We start from the raw sequence: 21282 nt of genomic DNA, 5'->3' as shown, positions 1-21282 counted from the left end.
TTCACTCAACTTGATTAATCTTCTGTAAAACAATGGATGATGGTTTTATTTCCATGTTTCCTCTGACAATCTGGGTTCTAATTGCTTCAATGCTGATTTTAAATCATTACTCAGGACTATTTAGAATAACAGTAAGATTCATTAATTTTATGTTAAAAATACCACAACATCTCATTTCACTAACCTACAGCAGTCCTCAGTAAAGTCAGTTTTTATCCATGTTTACCATGCTTGAGTGTCATCTTGATTACTGCTGTTACGTACTGTGGATACAGGGAAATCGCATTGATATTCAGTCCCAATTTGGGTAAATTCTGACTTTAGTCCTGAAACAGAGAAGTGAGTAGACCTTAATAAATGGCATGACTGGGTTTGCACAGATAAGTCCTTGCTTGAGATGACTTATTTTGAAGTGAAAGGATGGTCTGTGAAGGAAATGTTATTGCTCCATCAAGTCTATTTTATCCCTTTGGAAATGTATCTGAAATATACATAGACACTGTGGATTTTAATACCACACCTGTTAACATGATATCTGAAACTCTTTCAAATCAAAAGAAAAATCCTGTCTTCAGATCAGACAATGGGTCAACTATTTTTTGCCTGTTAAGAGCAGAATACTTTCTGGAGGAATCCGAGTTACACAATCATGAGTACTAATGATCATACCAAGACTCTAGATAAATGATTGTGAAGTGCCACTTGATGCTTTATGCTCTACAGTTACTTTCTTTTATACCTTTTTTTTTTTTCTTCCAATTGGATGTTGGTTTTAAAGCAAGGCAAAATATTGTATTTTAATTTTTCCAAATATAGTAGAAAAAAATGGTAAGAAATGAGATTAATAATGAATATTTTTAGCACTCATTTACTCTGCTCGTAATCTGGGAATACGTGAGTATGAATACTAAGACAGTTCAAAAGGTAGTTTTCCCTGGAAATATAGGGAAACTGTGTGTTGATGTAATGTAACTCACTATGCATTTATTGAGGGGTGAATGTCTGGCATTTAAAATTGAAAGCTGCTGCTATGAGGTCACTAGTTAAAGTAGTGACAGGAGTACAGAAGATGATTTTAAACAATTGAAATCTGTAAGAACTGATGGAGAGGTTGAAGTTATAAACCTGTCCTCATGTATTGTTTGCCTTGCACTCTCTGATACTCCTTACTGAATAATGAAAATGCTTGTTGACTCATTTACTGAATTTTAAGAATGAAGGAAGTGTAATGACAGTTTTCCAGGCTGAAAAAGCACTGTGCTTCAACGTGCTTTTGAGAAATTCTAATATCATCAAGGCTTAATAGCGCCACTTTTCTATGGAAAAGGGTCACGTGACACTTCTCTTGCATGTGCACTTAGCAAAGCAGTCTGCCATTTCTGCATTGGATTGAACCACTTTATAAATAGAGGGACTTACACATTTGGCTAGATCAGTTTGCAACCCAGGAAGGCCTGCAGTAACTGAACTAAAACCTACAGAAAATTTTGTAATTCATTTTTCAAATAACTATGCTTATGATGTCTGTACCCTATACAGAGGTATAATGTTTCTGCATAATAAAGGAAAAACTGGAAGTGTCTCTCAGATGCTGCCTTATGCTGCCTTATGGCTTTACAAAGAACTTCAATGCTCTGATAGTGTAATATAATAACATTAGCTTTCTGTATATTTTATTAATGGAATAATTCTCTCTTTAAAATAGTCAGTTATGTCTTTTATGACATGTAGGGCATAATAGCTTTTAACCATGTTATATCAGACTCACCTAGAGATTGTATCATCAAACTGTCTTTCTAAACTTCCCAGATGTAGTTGAAATACCTGATTTTGTCATCAGGAGCTGTATATATAAATTTTCCTGCTTTGCAAAGATCCCAGGATGGATTCCAAAGATCCCAGGATGGAAAGGAAAAACAAAAGTAATTATTAAAAACCACATTATTGCTTGCTAGCTGTTACATTTTGTTGGCTTTGCTTCTTTGTCTTCTGGGGTACCTGTACTCAGCAAACTCAGGGGCTGACTGTACAAAGTAGTTCATGTGTTGGTAACAAGAGATTCCTTGCCCCAGAGCACTTATGTTGAACATAGTGTGGAATTTGACCTTTATGAAACAATTGCAAACAGGCCTTGAAATCACTGTAATAATATCCATGGAAATCAGAGAGGAGCTGGGAAGTGGGATCATTTTAGTGAGTATAAAATAGCATTTTATACCACTACCCATCCTATGTACCCTCTGTCCTCCTTCAGTTCCTGAAAACCTTACTACAATTCTGCACTATTTCATTTTTCCAGCCTGGTAACCCTCTTAGTAGTATTCAAACCAATTCTCTTTCCTTATAGCCAGCTCACAGTCTTGTGTTAGAGGGATCATCTGTGCCTGTTTGATTCAAAGGAAGACCTTGGCATCCACTTACATGCAGTGTTGAAGACAGGATGTTGAGCAAGGAGGCCCTTGGACCTAACATGTAATGGCCATTTTTTATGCTACATAATGGAGTAAAATTTATGTTCCTCCTATTGCTGCTTATCCTACAGGCATGTCTCCTACTGGCATGGAAGCATCTTTTTAAAGTGTAGTGCAGCTTTCACTTTTTCATGGAGAAAACAGGTGTATTAAGAGGGATTAACTCAATTTCCTTCTGTCGCTGTCCTAAACTGCAGGTTTGGCCCTGAGAAGGCCAGGCTGGGGCTCATACAGCAGGATTTCCCACAGAAAACTGCCTTTCAAGGTGCCATTGCAATCTCATAATCAAAGATGAAGAAAAGATGCCTTTATTCTCTGATACCTGCACCTCCTCAGGTCCATGCTCAAGGCCTTATCCTCTCGAGGACATGCAGATGAAGTGCTTTAAGCTAACATTTTATGTCAAATTTGCTTTATTAAAAAGGAAGTTATGTTTTGGGGGCTATTTCAAGGGTAAATTAGTGTGGACTTGGGAAGTTTTTTTCTGTATGTGCAATAGTTCTTTAAACTGCTTGGTTGCACACGTTGCTGGTCTCTTTCAGCCAGCTGGTGGGTTCCCAGACAGAGTCTGTTGCATGCACACGTCATGTCGATTTCTGATGCACTTGCAAATACCGTGATCCCTAGAGAGGCATGGTCCTATTTGGGCTGAAATGCTCAGTCATTGTGATGAGATGTTCTGCTTAGGAATTCAGGGCACAACATAGACCTAGCTGTGGATTGTGCCATTCCACCTTTTTTTTTTTTTCATAAGTAATGGATGTGATATGTTTTACAATGATATGTTTCATATTATGTTGTTGCTCTCAGATTGCACGTGTGAGAACACAGCATCTCGAAAATGATTTACAAACATGGATGCGGTGTCTGATGGCACTTTATTTGTGAAGGAAAAGGCATATGTTTGCCTTGTGGTGTGTGCCTGTAGATCAAAATCCAATGAAAAGTGTACTGACTACATCAGTGATAGGCAAATAAAAAAAAAAATTAAAAAAATGCAAAATGCTGAATGGTATATGGAGGTAACATACAATTTATTGATTCTTTCTTTATGCTTTATGGCTATAATGGACTTTATGAAAACTCTAAGCCAGTCTGTTTTACCTTTGTAAATAATTGACAGAGAACACTCTTCTAAATTGCATGAGTGGAACAAGATACATGCAAGGAGATGACTGTACCAGTGGCAATAAGTATATGGTATATTTCAGCCCTTTTTGGAAAAGTTCAAATAAACTTCTTCATAGTGTCTGAAAATCAGAGATCTAATTTTGGTTTTAAATCTGTCATCACAACTATCCTTAGCTCTGCAATAATTTGCATTTCAAGTGTACTGGAATCTCTAAGCACCTCCTTTGTGTGTTGTATAATTACTGTTAATACCTGATTTCACAGTTATTTATAGCCTTGATGTATTACTTGACTGTTTCTAATATCTCATTTACTATTCTGACCAGTTTGAACAGCCTTCTACATGATACTTCCTGGAGTGTCTAGTTTTTTATCCTCTGGCTGTACCTTCTAATTTCTCTCTGGCTGTAATACAATCTCATACCTTTGTTTCAGACAACATTTTTATTATTATATTGCAGGGCTCAACATGGATACCAGAGAGTGTAGTCAGGCTAGTGCATGTACAGAAGATGGGGTGTCTAAAGAGGTGACTTGAAGAGGCCATAGTTCACACAGCTCCTGGTTCCAGCTAGGTATAAGGCCACTTATATTCGGCCTCAGTTCAGGTTGCCACCAAAAGAACTCTGTCCTCTTGCCAGTGGCACTCATTCCCACCTGGCCTTTTGTGCTGGCACTTAGTTTATGTGGCTGTTTAATGAGCCAGATACTGCTGCAAATTAATCTTGTGTTTCTTCTGGTTTGCTTTTGGGGTTAGTTCCCCAATCTGCTTTACGATGCAGCTGTAAGATGCAAGTGTCAGCACAAACAAGGTGGAGGAACAAATGACTGAGAGCAGGAAGGAGGGCAGAAAGGACCACCTTTTTTGGCAGATGTCCTGATTTACACTAAGGGTTGAAGGCCCTGGGTTGCACACTTGCTGAGACCTGGCAAATGGGAATTACTGCCTTGCACGGGAGCAAGAGTCTGCCAAAAAGGTGATTGGCAACATCACTCATCTTTAAATGACAGCAGCTCCTGGCTCCCTGTTCAGTTTCTATTGACAAGCTCTGTCTTTAATACAGGAGATGTATGTGAAGTCTGGCACCCCAGCCTTAGAAATTTGTTCATCCTTGCTGCAGAGCACCCAGTGGTACAGGTTACATAAAGAACTCTCTGCTATGTAAACTGGCATAACCAAATGCTTTATAGAAGATAAACATAATTGTCCAAACCCCTGGGTAGAAGCACCCATAACATTTGCCAAACAAAAAACCCAGGTAATTGGAAGACTGGAAGCGCATTCTGAAATTGGTGTGTTGGATCCAAAAATCTCTGATTCCATCTTTCTAGCTCGGTGAGTTGGATTTCCAGTTGGGAGGTTCATTCAGCAGAGCTTAGGTTTTAAACCAGATATATAAAACCCACCAAAGTCTTTGCCTCAAGGTCTGCCATGGGAGTTACATTCCTGGATAAATCAGAATACCATCTGTGTTGCCAACTGCGACGTGACAGAGTTAAGCAAGGTTTTCTAAGCAACCAAAGGCACCTAACAAAAATAAGTAATACCTCTCTCCAGGCTACTTTATTTTTCCTAGACTGTCCCAGGCCTCTGAAGGGTGTATTTCAGATTGTGACTCCAAGTTACCCACATCTAACTTATCCAAAACCTTAGGCAGGCAGGCAGGCAGATAATGTTGCATAATGGGCCATAGGTGATGTCTGAATTGGATAATAAACCCTAATCTCTTGATCAAAAATGGAGGCAAACAGTTTTGGCAAGACAGTCTGAACTGGAGAGGGCTGTTGGCGGTGAAATGGAAGAATTGTGGTGAATAGATGGCAATGGATTTTGGCAGAGTTTACCATAGGAGGCACTGCAGAAGCTTAATCATTGGGCAGTGGCAGCTTATGTTCTGCCAAAATTCACTCCCTTTTGTGATACTTACATGAGTTACCAGGCAAAAAAACCTCAACCGCAGTTAAGGGTAAATACACATCGGGAACTAGAGGGAGAAAGCTTTCCAGAAACATTGTAATTAAGTGCAAACTAGGTACTTTTAATTTTAGAATGTCTACGTAAATCTATACATGTTAATGGACAGAAATGCAGGTCTAATACCCTGAAGTTTGCCCTAGAGTGATGTAGTAATTACCTGGTTATGAGCTGTGCATGTTAATTTTTGCAGATGATTTATCTGGTATATCTGGCTTTTAAAGACAAGATGTTCACCTCCTTTTTTATTTTTACTTTTTTAATGCTTCTATTTTCACAACAGAGCACAGATAGCATATTTAACAGTGCATTCCTATAATTATGAGTGAAGGGGGGAAGCACAGGCAAGAGTAGACAACAAGAAGTAAGACCTGAAGGTGTGGTAGCTACTCAGTTAATCCCTGAGGAGGAGGTAACGGGCAATAACATGAAGCCAGCACAGAGATGTGGCCAGAGTGGCAAGCAGAAAGGATACTTTTATCAGCATTGTTTCAAAACATCTATAACAGTAAGTATTAAAAAAGTAAAAGAAGCAATTACGGTGGTGAACCCTAATCGGATTTTTTACAATGTGCAGTAAAGGAACTACATCTTTACCCGAGAAACTGGGGCATGTTCTGGATGTGTCCTGCTTACCTGCTTGAAGAGAAACACACATCCAATGACAAATTTTGGGTTATTTTTAATTGAGACTGCATGCTTAGGAATTTGCAAATAAGACCTAGCATAGGGACTTCCAATGTTGTTTTGTTTAGTGGGGCCAGCGCTGGGCACGAAACCCCTCTGTTGTAGAAGTACTTGAGTGTCTCTTTTGTCTGAAAAGTAATCAAAGATACAGATTATATGAGCCTTCAATATTCATTGTTATTTACCTCTGAAAGATGTTTGCTTTGTGATTGCTTTTCTAAAGGAAATGATGCATTGTAATCAATTTACTGTGTGCAGTTTTAAATGTCGGGGACATTTTTGTTACTTAACTAGCGGACTCATGCAGTAAGGGGTGATGCAGACTTTTTGAAGAAAAGCTATTTTAAGGATTAACTTCTAAGAGATTTCAGGTTCAGTATATCTAAGTACAGTATATGCTTTCTTATTGTTTGCTTTATTAAAAAAAAGTTGTGTGGCATTTCAGGCAACAGCTAAGATGCACTAATTAAGGTATATTTTTGATATTTTTTATCATTCCATTGCTATTTTTCTGATTATTCCTTTAAACATGATAAGTACACAAACTATTTACTGTGATCACTTTTGACTATTGAGACTGTGTTTGAAAGTTCTTGGGAGATAGTAAACATTTCTTTATTACCAAAATACATATTTGAGTGAATAATTCAATTAAAACGTCATAATCATACAATGCTTAAAAAAGCAAACTGCTCTATGTGTTAATTTGAAAAAAAAGAACTTTTAAAATGGAACTCCATGTAGCTTTTGTAGATACTTAGGGCTCTCTTCACTGTTGGTTGAGTTTATTTAAAGAGCTTTTCTAGTCACCTTTGAACCCAAATGATTTCTCCAGATGTACAGAAGTGAACAATGTAAAAATCTTGCTGCTTCAGCAGAACAGGATCCAGCTGGCAGGGAACTGGATCTGCAAGTCATTGGTTACAGCTGTGTTTCGATTTATGTGATGGTTGAAAAAATAAATTACTGGATTAAATGGCTAGAAAGAGGACTCTTTGTTTAGCCCTTGTGTGGGGACTGAAAGTGTTTATGGTGCTGTTTTCTACAGAGCCTTTGCAAAGTAAGCTGGACAAATAGACTTATTCAAAACTTCTCCGAAATGTTGTGCATTCAGCTTTATTTCTTTACAGAAGAAACTGTATGTTTTTGTGTAATGCTGTCAGCCAGCAACCGTTTTTAAGGTCTCTTGGCCTTTGAGAGTGGCAGTAGCATTTTAGCTATGTCTTTTAGGCATTGCAGTTTATCACTGGGAGGCAGTTTCCTTTAGTTAAAGGTTTTAAAATGCATTTCTTGGCATACACACAAATACATGTAGGGACTCTGTGAAACTCATAACTTTTTAATGGGTTTAATATTTCAGCTTTGTATACCACTTACCTTTTGCTCTACATAATAATGCTGATGTAATTGTAAATTGGGTGCACAATAATTTACAGAGCAGGCACAATGGAATCAGAAACTAATGCCAAGTGTTTGGATTATCATATATCTTATTTAATTTTCTAACGACAGTGATTATGTCTTATTACCTGATATCCTGATTCTGCAAGGATTTACATGCTAAATTTTACTGAACAGTTCCATGTCTTTGCTAGGGCTGCATGGTGTATAGAGCTCATTGCAGCTTTCTTAGCTATTTTGCTAAGAAATGTGTTCGTTTTTAAAAGAATCTTTATAAGACTATGGTCCTGTTAAATCCCATAGGGTGCCTTTTCTACTGGAGATAGCTTGGGTTGAAGGACTTGAGACGTAATTTCTTGCAGTGAAGTCCTAACTCCACTGAAGTCACTGGGCATTTTGCCACTTGCTTCTCTTAGGCTACAATTTCACTTTTAGAACTGGATTTTAATGCTTTTACTTATAACACATATTACAAGACCCACAAGTGATTTCTCTGAAGTGGTGCAACTGCTTGTGAAGTGGTAGACTACAAAATGCGATCAAATGATTTGGTATTAGACTAATGGTAGTTTTAAGGGCTTCTTGCAGATGCTATGGAAAGGTAACTGATAGCATATAACTTTCAGTCACAACAGACAGTGAGCATATAGTGCATTTTTTTAGAACTTTAGGTGGCTTTCAGCATAATACTTTGCAAAACCAGGAGCTTTTCAGCACTTATACCTGTCTATTCAGCAATATTTCCTAGTAATTATTGTAGGCTGACCATTTAGTTTCATTTTACAGTCATAAAGCAGTCAGTAGCTGTAGCTGGGTATCAGTTACATTCTATTTATTAAAACTTTTCTAAAACACTGTATTAACATGAAAAATTATGGTTGTGATTAGATCATAATTGTGTCTTATCAAGATCTAATTACTTTGTTAAAGACAGTTTGTACACATCATTTTCAAAGGAATGCCTTTATAAAATCCTACAAAATGCTGACCAAGGAGAGCTAAATAGCAGAACAGGAGTTCTTTTTCAAGGCAAAAATGAAATCAAACAAGTTGGCCAAGTTCCATCATAAGCCACCCTCAAAAATACCAGAGAGAGGCTTAAAATATTTTAAATAGAATATTCCCCCCCCCCTCCTTTTTTTTTATTGTTGTCCCCGAGCAGCATTATTACATTAAGAGCCATGCGACAGAAAGTCGTGGTGATGCAGAATAAATAACCATAATGTATCAAAAGCAGACAAAGGTGTGATTGATCTGTCTGGAATTGGCAGACTCTTTCGCTGTGTCAGGCTGTTTCTTTGATCAATGAAGGTATAGCCTCTGACCTTTAAAAAAAATCAATGAGATTGATTGAAAGGAGAGAGAGAACTATGAGCATGCAGGATAGCTTTAACCTTCACTGTCTAGAAAATTTAAAATATTCTGGTTTTGCAGGCATTGAACCTCCTATTTTGTATTTTCTTATTAAAATGCTTCGCTTTTCCCCAGCCTACTTTTGAAACCTCTTAAGCAAGGCTGTGAAAGTGGTGTGTCTGAATGTTTCTCACAAATGGTTATCTTCAAATCACATTGTTAATAAAATAGAAGGGTTTTTTTCTATAGCAGAATTTGTACATTCTGTTACTGTTTGCAGTATGTACAGAATGTCTTTAAGTTCTTTTTATAAACTGATTCTTATTTGACATATATATATCCAAGAATCAGTGCTCAGAAAAGTAGTTCAGATCATTTCAGAGGTGATATCCCTCTGAATAAAGTTACTTGAATTGCCCTATTTACCATATCAGGCCCCCTGATGATAGCAACATTCTATAACCATAATGGAGGGGTGTCTTCTGAGAATAAACAACATATTTTGGTGATCTTGTTCTACATAATCCTGTGTTTTTATTGATTTAATATATAGAGACACATGTATATACATATATATATATATATATATATGCACACACACACACATACATGTATACCTAATCAGTAAGGAGCGAGTAAAAATGTCATAGTGGAAAATGTACGAAGCAGGATTTTTAAAATAGTGCTTGGCACTTTACATCTTACTAAACAGACTGCAAATGCAGACTTGGCTGTTTAGTCAAAAACAGTTTTATGAACAGTTGAAGTTTCATTTTAGTACCAGGCCCTTTCTTCACATAGTGCTGATGCTGTATTAAGCGGTAACACCAAGCAATTAATGAAGTAAGCATAAAAAATGTTCATAAACAGAAAAGTGAATTCATTCATTATTTCTTGCTTTCAAAGCTCAAGAAAACATCGGTCAAAAAAGAAAAAGTATCAGTGTTTAGTTTTCACAAATAATTATTTTTTAATTGAAAATGTCAGTGAAATCAAGATCCACTGAATAGTATTTGTATACTTTTAAAGTAAATCAGACTGCGATAATTTCTGCTGTCGTATCTCTGTGTTTTAATATAGACCAGGTAAATGACAAATCAGCAAGGAGACAATATAATAGCATTTCTTGAGTAAGAAAGAGCTTTTATAGGGAGAGACTGATATTGCTGTTTCTCTGTAACTTTATGTGATTTCCTTTCTATAATAGATTCTGTAGGCTATATATTTTTTTAATACTTCACAATCAGATGGGTATTTCAGCTAAGTTACAGTTACGTTACTTAAAATAGGACAAAGTCTGTGGGTAGCTTTTCTAATCAAGAAATTCAAAGGGTAGATTTTTGTGATATATCTGGGACTAGATAGCTGTGAGATTTTTCTGAAGTCTTCTTTGTCTTGCTGTTCATCAGTGAGGTAAGAAGGTATTATGGACAGTCATGCAAAACTATGGCATAAGCTTAGACACAGGTCACTCTGACCATCTTGTTCTTGTAAGTCACTTAAATGCTACATTAAAGGAAGCTAAACCTGTTATTTTAATGGGTATCCCTTTCACAAGCACTGTCATGAAGAAACTTTTGCTCCTAGAAAAAGAAGAGGGATCAGGCTGTTACCTCCCAGTCGGAGCACAATAAGAATACGAAGATGAGAGCTGCAAAATCAGAATAACTTGATATTAGTGCATTTCTTCCTTCATGTTAGACACATTCTGATTTTGCTCCAGTAGTATCTAATTCTTGTCATCACATTATCTTATTTGTTATTCCAGAGCAGCCTTATCTTTCACACAGTTTGTATTAATATTGCAAACCACCTTACTCTCGCTGTCTAAAACCTAAAAAGCTCATCCTGTATTTGAATGGGTTTTGATAATCTGACGCCCACATCCAGCCTCACCTCTCCTCCCTCTCTGCCCATAAGTAATAATCCAGGAAACACCTTTTATTTTCTTTTCTTCTTATTATTATTTTTGGGTGATTTCAGCAATGGCTGCTACTCTCATTCTGTTTTTCATGTACACAAACTGCATCTTTCCAGTGTGGATGTGAATGCTGTCCCCTTGTGGATGATGGTTACAGTCTGAACTGCTGCCTGCAAAACTGCGCTGTACCCTTCATCCAATTTAAGGTAGTGTCTCGAGCATCACATTCATTTAGCATTATTAAAGGGCAGAATTAAGGTTCTTTTTGTATCTTATCCCACTGTCAGCTAAATCCTTCCCAGAAAAGATACAAAGCTGAGGTCATTTTTTCTCCATCTGTGAGGGGTCAGTTACTGCAACAAAGTCATTCCTCGCTGAGGTGTGAGCCTTTCAAAAAGCACCTATGCTAGCAGCCGAATAATTTTCTAGACCACTTTTTTACATTTCTAATGAAAACAGCTGGGTCATTAAATCCAGCAATCAATCTCCAATTATAACCTGCCTTGGACAGCGCGATGCCCTGCCCCAGCAGGTCCCCTCCCTGCAGACGGACTCCTGGCCTCAGCTCTACCATGAAACACCTATCTGATGCCCCTGTCCCATACCCAGTCCCAGCATGTCTAGGAGCACAAATTCTTCCCCAAAATATCGGTGCCATGGCACGGGGGCTAATTCTGCTATTCAGCATCACTGTGCTGCATGGACTAAGGCTGTGCATAGAGCTGCAAAGCAGATCTATGGTTAAAAAAGGTGTGGTTCTTCTTGGAGACAGGCAGTGTGTACAGACAGTGATGTAACTGTAAATGTAATGGAGTTTTCCTTCACTATTATTATTTGAGTGTATCAGCAGAATAAATCAAATTTAAGAGACCAAAATTCTGGATACCTGCTAAATGGATTCTTTCTTTCCTCCTGAGAAACTGAGAGGATATGTGACAGCTGCTGGAGCATTTTTATGAAAAGCTTTTTGATCTTTTCAGACCTGCACAGGAATTAAAAAAAAAAAGTTAGATGGATGACATTTAATCTTCATACAGCAAATAATAATTGCTCGTATTCAAACCCAATGGTTCTTTTCTCCTTGCATCACATGAGGATTTACTGTAGTATGGATGCAAAAGGTAAATTATCAGGCAATTCTGTGCAATTCAGACATGCATACAAAAATGTCTTTCCAACTTTTTCACACTTACCTTCAAACTGAAAATGGATTTTCCTAGTGGTTGATTAGTCAGAACGAGTTGTTCCTAACTAGGTTGAGGGGAGACAAGTTCTGTAATACTGAGTTAGTGAAAGAAGTGAACAGCTTCAGTTTAATTCAACTAGTCTTCTATTTTTAATCTCCAAGGAAACAGCTGAGTTGAATGTTAATTAAACAGCAGTCTTTGATCCACCCAACCACTCCCGGCGGCATAATAATAATATATAAGCGCACACACAGCAAATATATAATAGGTACATTTAAAGCAGTGCATCTAACCTTGCCATATTCACACTTAAAACGTTTCTTGCTGACCCATTCTTATATTATTTAAATAGGGAAAGGAAGAAAGAGGGGGAAATGATAAGTTAAACTTTGATGATCTGAAAGGTAAGGCAGCAGAGTGAGTGTGAGTTCTTATTTTGAGGATGTATAAGGGTTAATGATTAGAAGAGTGGAATCAGGAAAGACCTTAAGCCCAGATCTATGACAGTGGTAATTGAGCTGATTGATTACGACATCTCGTTTCAGACGACTATTGATTTAATCTAGTCTGCAGTCCCATTGGCCCCAGAGGTGCTCCTGAGTGAGGCTCAGCACTTGAACCTGGGTACTCTTCCCTACTCACCGTCTAGATATAAATTTCCAGAATCTGTAGCCATTTATAATTTTCCGTCATGTTCATGCTTTTATTCAAAAGCTTCTAGTTTCGGCAGGCTAATGTTTTTAACCATTGAGAGGGCAGACACGGGAAAAATGAAATGGCACAGACTGAAAAGGGTGGGTTTAAAAAAAAAAAAAAGCAAGACAGAGAGCTGGGGCTATGTGGCTAGTATTTGCATCTGTTGTTTCTGATTCGCAGAGCTAGCAAAGGCTGCTTTTGGAGGCAGTCCACAAAGCTGGGCTATCAGTAGGCAGTTTGCTGTACGCGCACGTTCAATTATTAAAATAGTAGACTTTTTTTCTGTCTGATAGCCATAGCGAGGTCATGACATTAATTTATCCAGGGTATTGTGGGTAACTATACAGAAAAAAAGCATAAAGGGCACAGATGCTGGAGCAGCAAAAAATGGATGGGTCTGAGCAAAAGGAGATTAAGAGGCGATGACCAATCTAATGTACGTATAGCAGTAAGAAGCCGGCATCCGTCACAGACTATTGATGGCAATAAGTATTTTAAGCCATGCTGTGCATGTGTTAATTTTTTTTTTTAATACCTCAGTAAATGCTAAGCTGAATGCTGTAATCCTGTATTTTTTCAGTTTCCCAAATCTGATTTTGGTCTTGTTTTTGTTGTCTCATGCTTGGCGTTCTCCGCTTGCTCTCTGTCTCTGTCTGTGGTGTGTGTCTGTCTCCGTCTCTCCTGTTCTCTGAGATTACAAACTTAACTGTTTCCTACATTGTCTCCTTTCCACTGTCCTTTTCCTACGAAATTAATTACCATCATGAGAACTGGTCATAAGCGTGTACTAGCTGGGCTTAGGGCGTGTACCCCGGCGTGTTGGCTTCCTTTCTTTACTTCGGGTCTGTGCAATGTTTTCTTTTGGACCTTTCCTGTGAGCGGATGCCCTTCATGTTTGCTGCCACTGTAAGGTTGCCAAACGGCTACCTGAGCTGGGACTGCGGTGTAGCACTGCATCCTGGGACCTGCCTGCCCGGCTACGCCGAGAGTTTCTACGGCACCAGGCAGCTTTGAGAATTGGCTGGCGAATTGCGTATCACCTGTCCCCCCCCTCTGGTAAATAATTTTTGTACCGCAAATCACAGTGGTGTGCTATTGTCTGGAAAAATAATTCCCAAATACTGTTGGCATAAAAAGGGAAAAGCCGAAAGATTGTCAACACCGTAAGTCATTAAAGTCCCTTGCCTTAAGAACAAAGGAACAAGGTAAAAATGCACACAATAATTATGCTCTGTGGATTTTCATTGCCTGTCAGACAACTTGTGTGTGTGTTTCAGTTAACAGCCTTTGTGCTTTGTTTTGTGTTGTGTAATTTATATATGCGTCTTGAGTTTCTCTGTGTGTGTGAGTGTGTTTGTGTGTGTATTCAATGTACGTGTATGTGCGCAGACTTCTCTACCAACACGGAGCAAACACTATATAGATAAATACACAAGTGTAGCTCAAACATGCATTTTCAGTACTGTGGTGGTGTGAGTGTATCGCCATTGTTCTCTCACAGTGCTCCCTCTGACGCAAGCAGCTTCTATTTTTTACTTTATTTTAATTAAGAAGCCTAAAATAAATAAGAGGGAAAAAAAATTACTTAGTTTGGTTAAATACCAATTGAAGTCCAGAAACTCATGATTTCAGCACAGTGAATAGTGATTCAGACCCTGGCAGTGTTTTGGCTATGAGACAATTTCTACTTATAAAGAGCACAATGGGGGGGGAGGGGAGAAATAAAAGATAGCATTAATTTTGAGGAAGATTAATATTAGTTTTTTTAATGATCATTATTTTTTTAAGAAACAAATCCTTGTAGCTTTTGAAATCTAGTGTGTCCTTCTCACTGGTATTTATTTGAGCAAAGGAAAAAATGAAGAAGGCGTAGAATAAACTCCTAAGACTGTTCAAGAATTACTGGCATTATTTCTCTCTACATCACGTGTGAGCCTGGGTTGCCTGCTATTCCTGAGGCAGAGAATCGAGGATGAAAGTCTGTGTGTCAGAGCCTGTTTTCACAACTGCATTTGGAGATCTGTCTTATTGATTAGGAAAAAAAGGGGGTGGGAATAGGAGTGTGAGGTGAGGGGAGGACCGACTGACTACTGGCTTATTGCAGCTCAAGACATTTTCTTCCGGAAAGATGTCAAACAACTGAGACACAGCAACAGAGGAAGTAGAAAGGTGGAAAAATAAGAAGAGGGACCCTTTGGAAGAAATGAAGGCATTCCTTATGAGAGCCTTGAGGCTTTTTTTTCTTCTAACATCTGACCCACAAGGGCTAGAGTGACAGCGTCATGCAAATGCTGCAGTCCAGCAGGTCTGAGAGAGAGGGTGGATGCTAGAGAGTGAGTTAATGTTAATGATGAGTGCAGTGAAAATACCAGCCGATACCACCCCCTCCACACACAACTGCTCTGAGTCAGCATCCGCTGCTTTGCCTTGCCTTTTTGTGCGTGTGTGTGTATGTGCGCGCGCATGTGTATGTGTGTGTGTGTGCGTGTGTGTGCTAGTGACTGTGTGTGTGCATGGAAGGTAAAGCCAGTCAGTCAGTGAGAAGCAAAGGTACGTTTGAGAGCAACTAAAATCTGACTGATTTCCATCTTCAGAGCATCAGATGTATTCCCTAAAGAGGATGGGTCTATGCGATGGGGGTGGTATAATTATGTTAATGTCATATTTATAGAGGGGAGAGATTTTTCATTCTAATTATTGATTTGAAAGCTGTGGTCAAAATTGTTTGTTAAATCATGATCCTTTAAAAAAAGAAATTGAATGAAATCTAGGGACTGCTATACATATATATATCATATATATATTTTGTTTCGTTTAACTATTTTGTGTCTGAGGCATAACTGATTGAATGGTGCACAGTGACAAAGAAACGGCTCTTATATAATGTTGCATTATATCATCAGCTGCAATAATATTTTAAATAATCCAAAATGTTCTGAAATCTGAAGTATCATTCTGGAGGGGAGGGTGAAGGGCAAGGGTGGGGGTGGGGGTGGGGGGCACTGGCAAATCTTTTCTTCAGCAGAGCGCTCTGTACAGCTTTCTTGTAAATGGATGATTCACCTGTTCGACCAGCAGAGATTCTAATTCTTCCCCCCCTCTTCTCTTTTTTTCCTTTTTAAAGCTGAACGGCTTCCCGAAGAGCACTGAGTTTTCTATGCCAGATTCTGCTCCAGTGGCTAGGACCTTTATGGCTGCTGTTTCTTTTGCTCTGGGCTCTGAAGGAGGAAAAAAAAAAAAAAAAAAAAAAAAAAAAAACCAACCACGGTGGATCCTGTCCCTAAAGTAGAAATTTTCTTTTTCATTCTGCAAACAAGGCTAAAGATCGGAGGAGAATGAATGCGAAAGTAATTCGGGATTGTGGTCGTGCCATTAAAAGTGTTCGGCTTCAGAATGAAATTATTCGGGAAATCTGAGTATTTCTTCTTACTGTATCGACAGTATTTGAAAGTTATGTGTGCTTTGAGTAATCTGGTTCAAGTGACAACAATCTCTGCATGTCAATGTTTTCTACAGCTTATGGAGCGAAAGCTACTTTTGCCATTGGAAAGGAAGAAGCTTTTGCTAGCAGCCTGTAGAAGGATTAAATGTTGAACGTGGGGAAGAGGCAAAAAGTGAATACACGCCCAAAGGTTATCCTTGCATCGTGAATGGGTTTAAAGTACTCTGTAACCCAGGGCCCACCTGAACAGTAGGACTAAAAGTATAATGGGGAAATATTTCAATTAGAACCCCCTTAACAAGCATTTAATCCTTCTTTCAGGCATTAAGGGAAATAGAATAAAATTGTTACTGTACAAATCTGCTGGAAGCAGATTTTAACCCATTTTTAGACACTTCCCTGTGATGCTTTAAAATATGGCTACTTGTGAGAGGAGGCAGTGAAGATTTTTTTTCCTGTGTTCTTTGTTTTTTCTTTTCAAAAGTTAAGGACTATGCTCTGAGAAAAGTCTGTTCAGTCAGCTGATACATTGTTTGAATGTATGTATGCATCTTGTCTGCTTATTTGATCTTTTCTGCCCCCTACTTGAAACTGTGGTTTGTTTATTGGGGGGAAGGAGGGGTTGTTGATTTGGGGGGGATGTTGGGTTTTGGGTTTGTTTTGGTTTTGTTTTTTGTTTTTGGTTTTTTTTAACAATAGCAGTGAAAGTTTTACTGACAGCGATTATGACTACTAAGCAATTGAGTTTATTGGAAGACGAATTCTACTGGATCATATCGGACTTTTCCTAGTCCCTGAGACCCTAACTTGTGAGGTTTTTTAGCAACAATCACAAGTCAGGCTCTTGGGACCTAGGCGGAGGGGAACCAGCAGCTTTGGACTGTGATTGTTTCTCTGCAGAATTTAGAAAATCAAAGGAGCTTTACTTGTCTGGAAGGGAAAAAAGAAAAATATACCTTTTTCAAATGTTAAGAAGCAGAGCTGTTGCTAGAAGAAAAAAAAACCTGTTATCCTTTGTGCAACATTAGGATGTTACATACTTGTCTGTTTAGAAAACTGGACTAGATGCCATGTAACATTCAGAATTAAAATTTAACCTGAATGCCAGTTAGCACCTCAAAACAAAAACAAAAACAAAAACAAAACAACCCCAACTCTGAACAAATACTAAAATATACAAATGGCTGTCAACCATATTATTATTATTATTATTATTATTATTATTATTATTATTATTATTATTATTATTATTATTATTATTGGCAATTCTGACATAATTACCACAAAGTATATTTTCAGCTGTATTGTTACAGCATTAATTAACTTTTCAAACATGATGCATAAACACCAATGTTTGAGGCCTAGAAAACATTAAGTCTATTGTTGTTTGAATAATGATTTCAGTCTAGAGGAAAACTGTTGCTTAGCTTTTCCTGTAACATGGGACAAAGATTATTTTGTAGTTAGTTGCCATCATTTTTCTTTGTCTAAGTGAGAACACAATATGGCATTTAAAATATTTTCTCATTTAATTTACATCTTAATCTGACAGAGGATATTGGTGTGAAAATCATACTACAGCATTAAGATCGTTTTGCATACAGAATCACATTTCTTTTACCTGTTCAATTTAAACTGAGCCAGCAATACTTTAAGCACCGGACTCAGCTTTTAGCCTCTCTATCTCTTTTTGCTTTTTCACCCTCTGACAAAAAACAGAGTGAGGTTTACATTGTCCCTCATGTGTTCAGTACTTCACTGACTTTGCATGAGAAGATTCACAAGCACACAAGTTATTCTGCACTGTTCATTAGTCTTGAACTTCTGATCCACAACACACAATTTGTATTTCTTAATATTTTATGGGTAGGTTAGTTCTGAGTAATTTTCCTCTGTTTCCTGTGTCTAACCCAACATACTGCAGGACCTTGTTGATACATCAGACTTCACTGAAACAAAGGCTTCACACAGATCAGGCATTTAAACTATTTGTTCGTTTCAGAAGTGGTATTTTGGCTGCAGTATATTTTTTCCACTTGTGTGGGAGGAATTGTGTTTTATTGTAAGCATCGACACTATTGTTAAAATAAATTGTTCTTATCTGTTAGTATAATACTTTTTCTTGTTGTCTTGTTTTCTTAAGAGACAGAAACTATGTGCTGTATGCAGTTTTCAAGTTGCTCAAGATATAATTAGTCTTTAAATAGTCATAAAAATATTGCTTTAGCAATTACAATGATGATACAGTTCCTGTAAATATGCAGTTCTTTTCTTTGTCAACTGTCAATCCCACATACTAAGAACACTCCAAAGAGCTACTTGCGCACATTCAGACACAGAGGTAATTTTTTAACACAGAAGTGTTATTCAACATTGACTTCTATTCAGGCAATATAAGAAAAGTAGATCTGATTCCATATAGAAAAGACAGACGCACCAGGCTGGGTGCTGCACTCATGAAGCACTTTGGTAGCAATTGACGTGTATTATTTACAATAGTTTTCAGTACTGAAAATGGTGTATTTAAGATACTGATGAGGTGAGCAGGTATTCTGTTCATTCAAGCTATGTAACAAGATAAAACTATATTGTGTGTCAGTATATACATGTTAATATACAGTTTAAATTATGCATAGTATTTATCAAAATAAAAATCCTTATAGATTTAATCAGATATATGATGCACACATCTGTACTTTTTAAAGATTTTCATTGCATTTATTTTTGAATCAGCGAAATTTACTTGAATGTGGATGGTTCACTTTTTTCAGCACTCTGAATTCATTTTGCATTTAATACTGGACATACAATGAAGGTGAAACTGTAGTGTGAAATGTCTGTCAGTCTGAAGATTTCAGGTATGCTCTGCTCTGCAGTGAGAGTGAGAAGAAAACGAACCATTAGAAACCCCTACCTGGCTTATTTGGTGCTACAGCAAAAGCCATAAACATGCAGCACTGCCTCTGCATTACTGCTTGAATTGGGATAACTCCAGTGGCTCTTCTCTGCCCATTGTACTCACTGCTGCCCCTTGCCATAGAGATGAAAAGTTGGTACACGGCCTTCCTTTTCCCCTCCTCCCTCTTCTTCCCTGTTTCAACACAGCAAAACCAACCTCTGATACACACTGAACTCCTTGTGGTGGGGCAGAGGTGGATGGAGGGGAGAGAGAATCCCGGTCTTATCTTGGGCAGAATTCCCACCAAGATCAACAAGATGTTTCCCCATCCTGGGACTATGTGACAATGCCTACAGACACCACGCAGAAAGCAGTCTTATTTACACATATGAAAGCTGTCTCTATTAGCACAAATAAATGGAAAACATCATATTTGGTATTCTATGCTTAGATATATGTACAGAATTTCAATATATTCCCATTTCTATATGACTTTATGTTGTTTCAGACCAAAATGCTTTTAAATGCTATTTAATATGTGATTTCGGAGTAATCAGCTTGTGCTACAACAACAACAAAAAACCAAAACACAAGCTCCTGCAAAGGGGGAGGAAGAGAGAGAGAGAGAGAGAGTGAAAATGATGTGTGGTGCATACAAAAAAGGAATGATATTAACAATTCGATGAATTCCTAGTTGGTAGACCAGACTGAGCCAGACGCATATATTAACGGCTGTCTGCTGCTGATGTGAGCCTGCTCAATGCGGTGGAAATGAAGGATCACCTAGTTTCTGACACCAGCTTATTTGTACGTTTTAATTTTAAAAAGGAAAATCACTGTTTTACATAAACATCTTAACCCCTGCATGATTTTCTTTCTTTTTTCCTCCCTCATATTGTTTGCTAATTTACTGTCAACTTAAAGTGCTGTTTAGCTACAGCCCAACAAAACATCAGTCAAAAAGCAGAGGGAAGTATTAGCTTCTCTTTTGTCTGCCATGTACAATTGGGTTATTATTATGATAATTGTCTACTTTAATTTTTAGACTTCATGGGCGATGCAACAATATTCCAGAGCTCCATTTTTGAAGCATTTTAAGTTTAATTTTAAACCCAAACAGCAAAAAAAAATAACAATATATATGTATACTTGTAGCTCAGGCTGGGGTGATTTGATCAATTCTTTTCATTAACCTGAAAGTCTTTAGCACCTTAATATAATATTACATATATGGGACAGGAATTCTTTTCAAACCATATAAACACTAGGATCCATTAATAGAGTGCTGAAGAGTGTTACATGAGTCAGGGGAATTCCAATCCAACTTAATTACTGTTGGAATTAGAGGCAAGAATATTTTACTCAAAGTTGTATAACAAGAATCTACAATTATCACATTTCAGGGCATTGCTCTATTCATTTGATGAAAAATGTCACGAAGTTTAACAGAAGATGTTATGCATTTTCTTGAGTAATAAAAATCGGCACATTCAAGATTAGCTAACACAACATTTTCAGTGTGTTAATATGCAGTGCAGCAAAAATTTCTGTAGGCAGTAAATGTAGCCATCATTTTGATTTGCCCGTGTGATGATTATGCTTAGTTCCTGACTGGGTACTTAATTTCACACTGAAAAGCAGTCATATCCTCTTAGGAACTGGCTGTAGACTACAAAAAAGAAAAAAGACCAACTTCTGCCTGAGGTCTATAGCTAGCTAGGTAGTCAGGTAGATACATGTAATAGAAAGAAAAAATCGGGAATCCTATGAAAATGCCATCTGAAAATGTATCACTCAATTAAAAGTAGATTTATTTTGTTATGTTCATTTAAAGTTTTTTTGTCCAAACAATGTATCGGAGACATTCATCACTTTGTTAATTTTTTTCATTGTTTGATAATTACAATAGGCATCCTCAGAGTTTGTGTGATGCTGCATCATTCCACTCCTTGGCCACACTACAGTTATTCTTACCTGGTGAGTTATATTCTGACCAGAATCTAGATATATTAATTTGTGTGCAAAGCTATGTTTTACTTGCAGTGCCTGAGTAGCAACAAGTGGATGGACTATGGAAGCCTTAGAGAGTAAGTGAACATAAGAATATTAAGATCAATAG

General features: G+C 37.6%; 1 long non-coding RNA gene across 2 annotated transcripts in view; it reads left to right on the top strand.

The window, feature by feature from the left end:
• Window positions 1-18377, top strand: part of LOC121083028 — a 331847-nt gene extending 313470 nt beyond the window's left edge. For both annotated transcript variants that reach the window (XR_005826220.1, XR_005826221.1), the window contains one exon: window positions 15947-18377. This is a non-coding gene — a long non-coding RNA (uncharacterized LOC121083028). The remainder of the gene's footprint in view (window positions 1-15946) is intronic.
• Window positions 18378-21282: the final 2905 nt, after the last annotated feature.

This window comes from Falco naumanni, chromosome 2 (genome assembly GCF_017639655.2).
Source record: "Falco naumanni isolate bFalNau1 chromosome 2, bFalNau1.pat, whole genome shotgun sequence".
NCBI lineage: Eukaryota > Metazoa > Chordata > Aves > Falconiformes > Falconidae > Falco > Falco naumanni.
The sequence above is the reverse complement of the archived record's forward strand: the minus strand, read 5'-3'. Positions and strand labels throughout refer to the sequence as shown.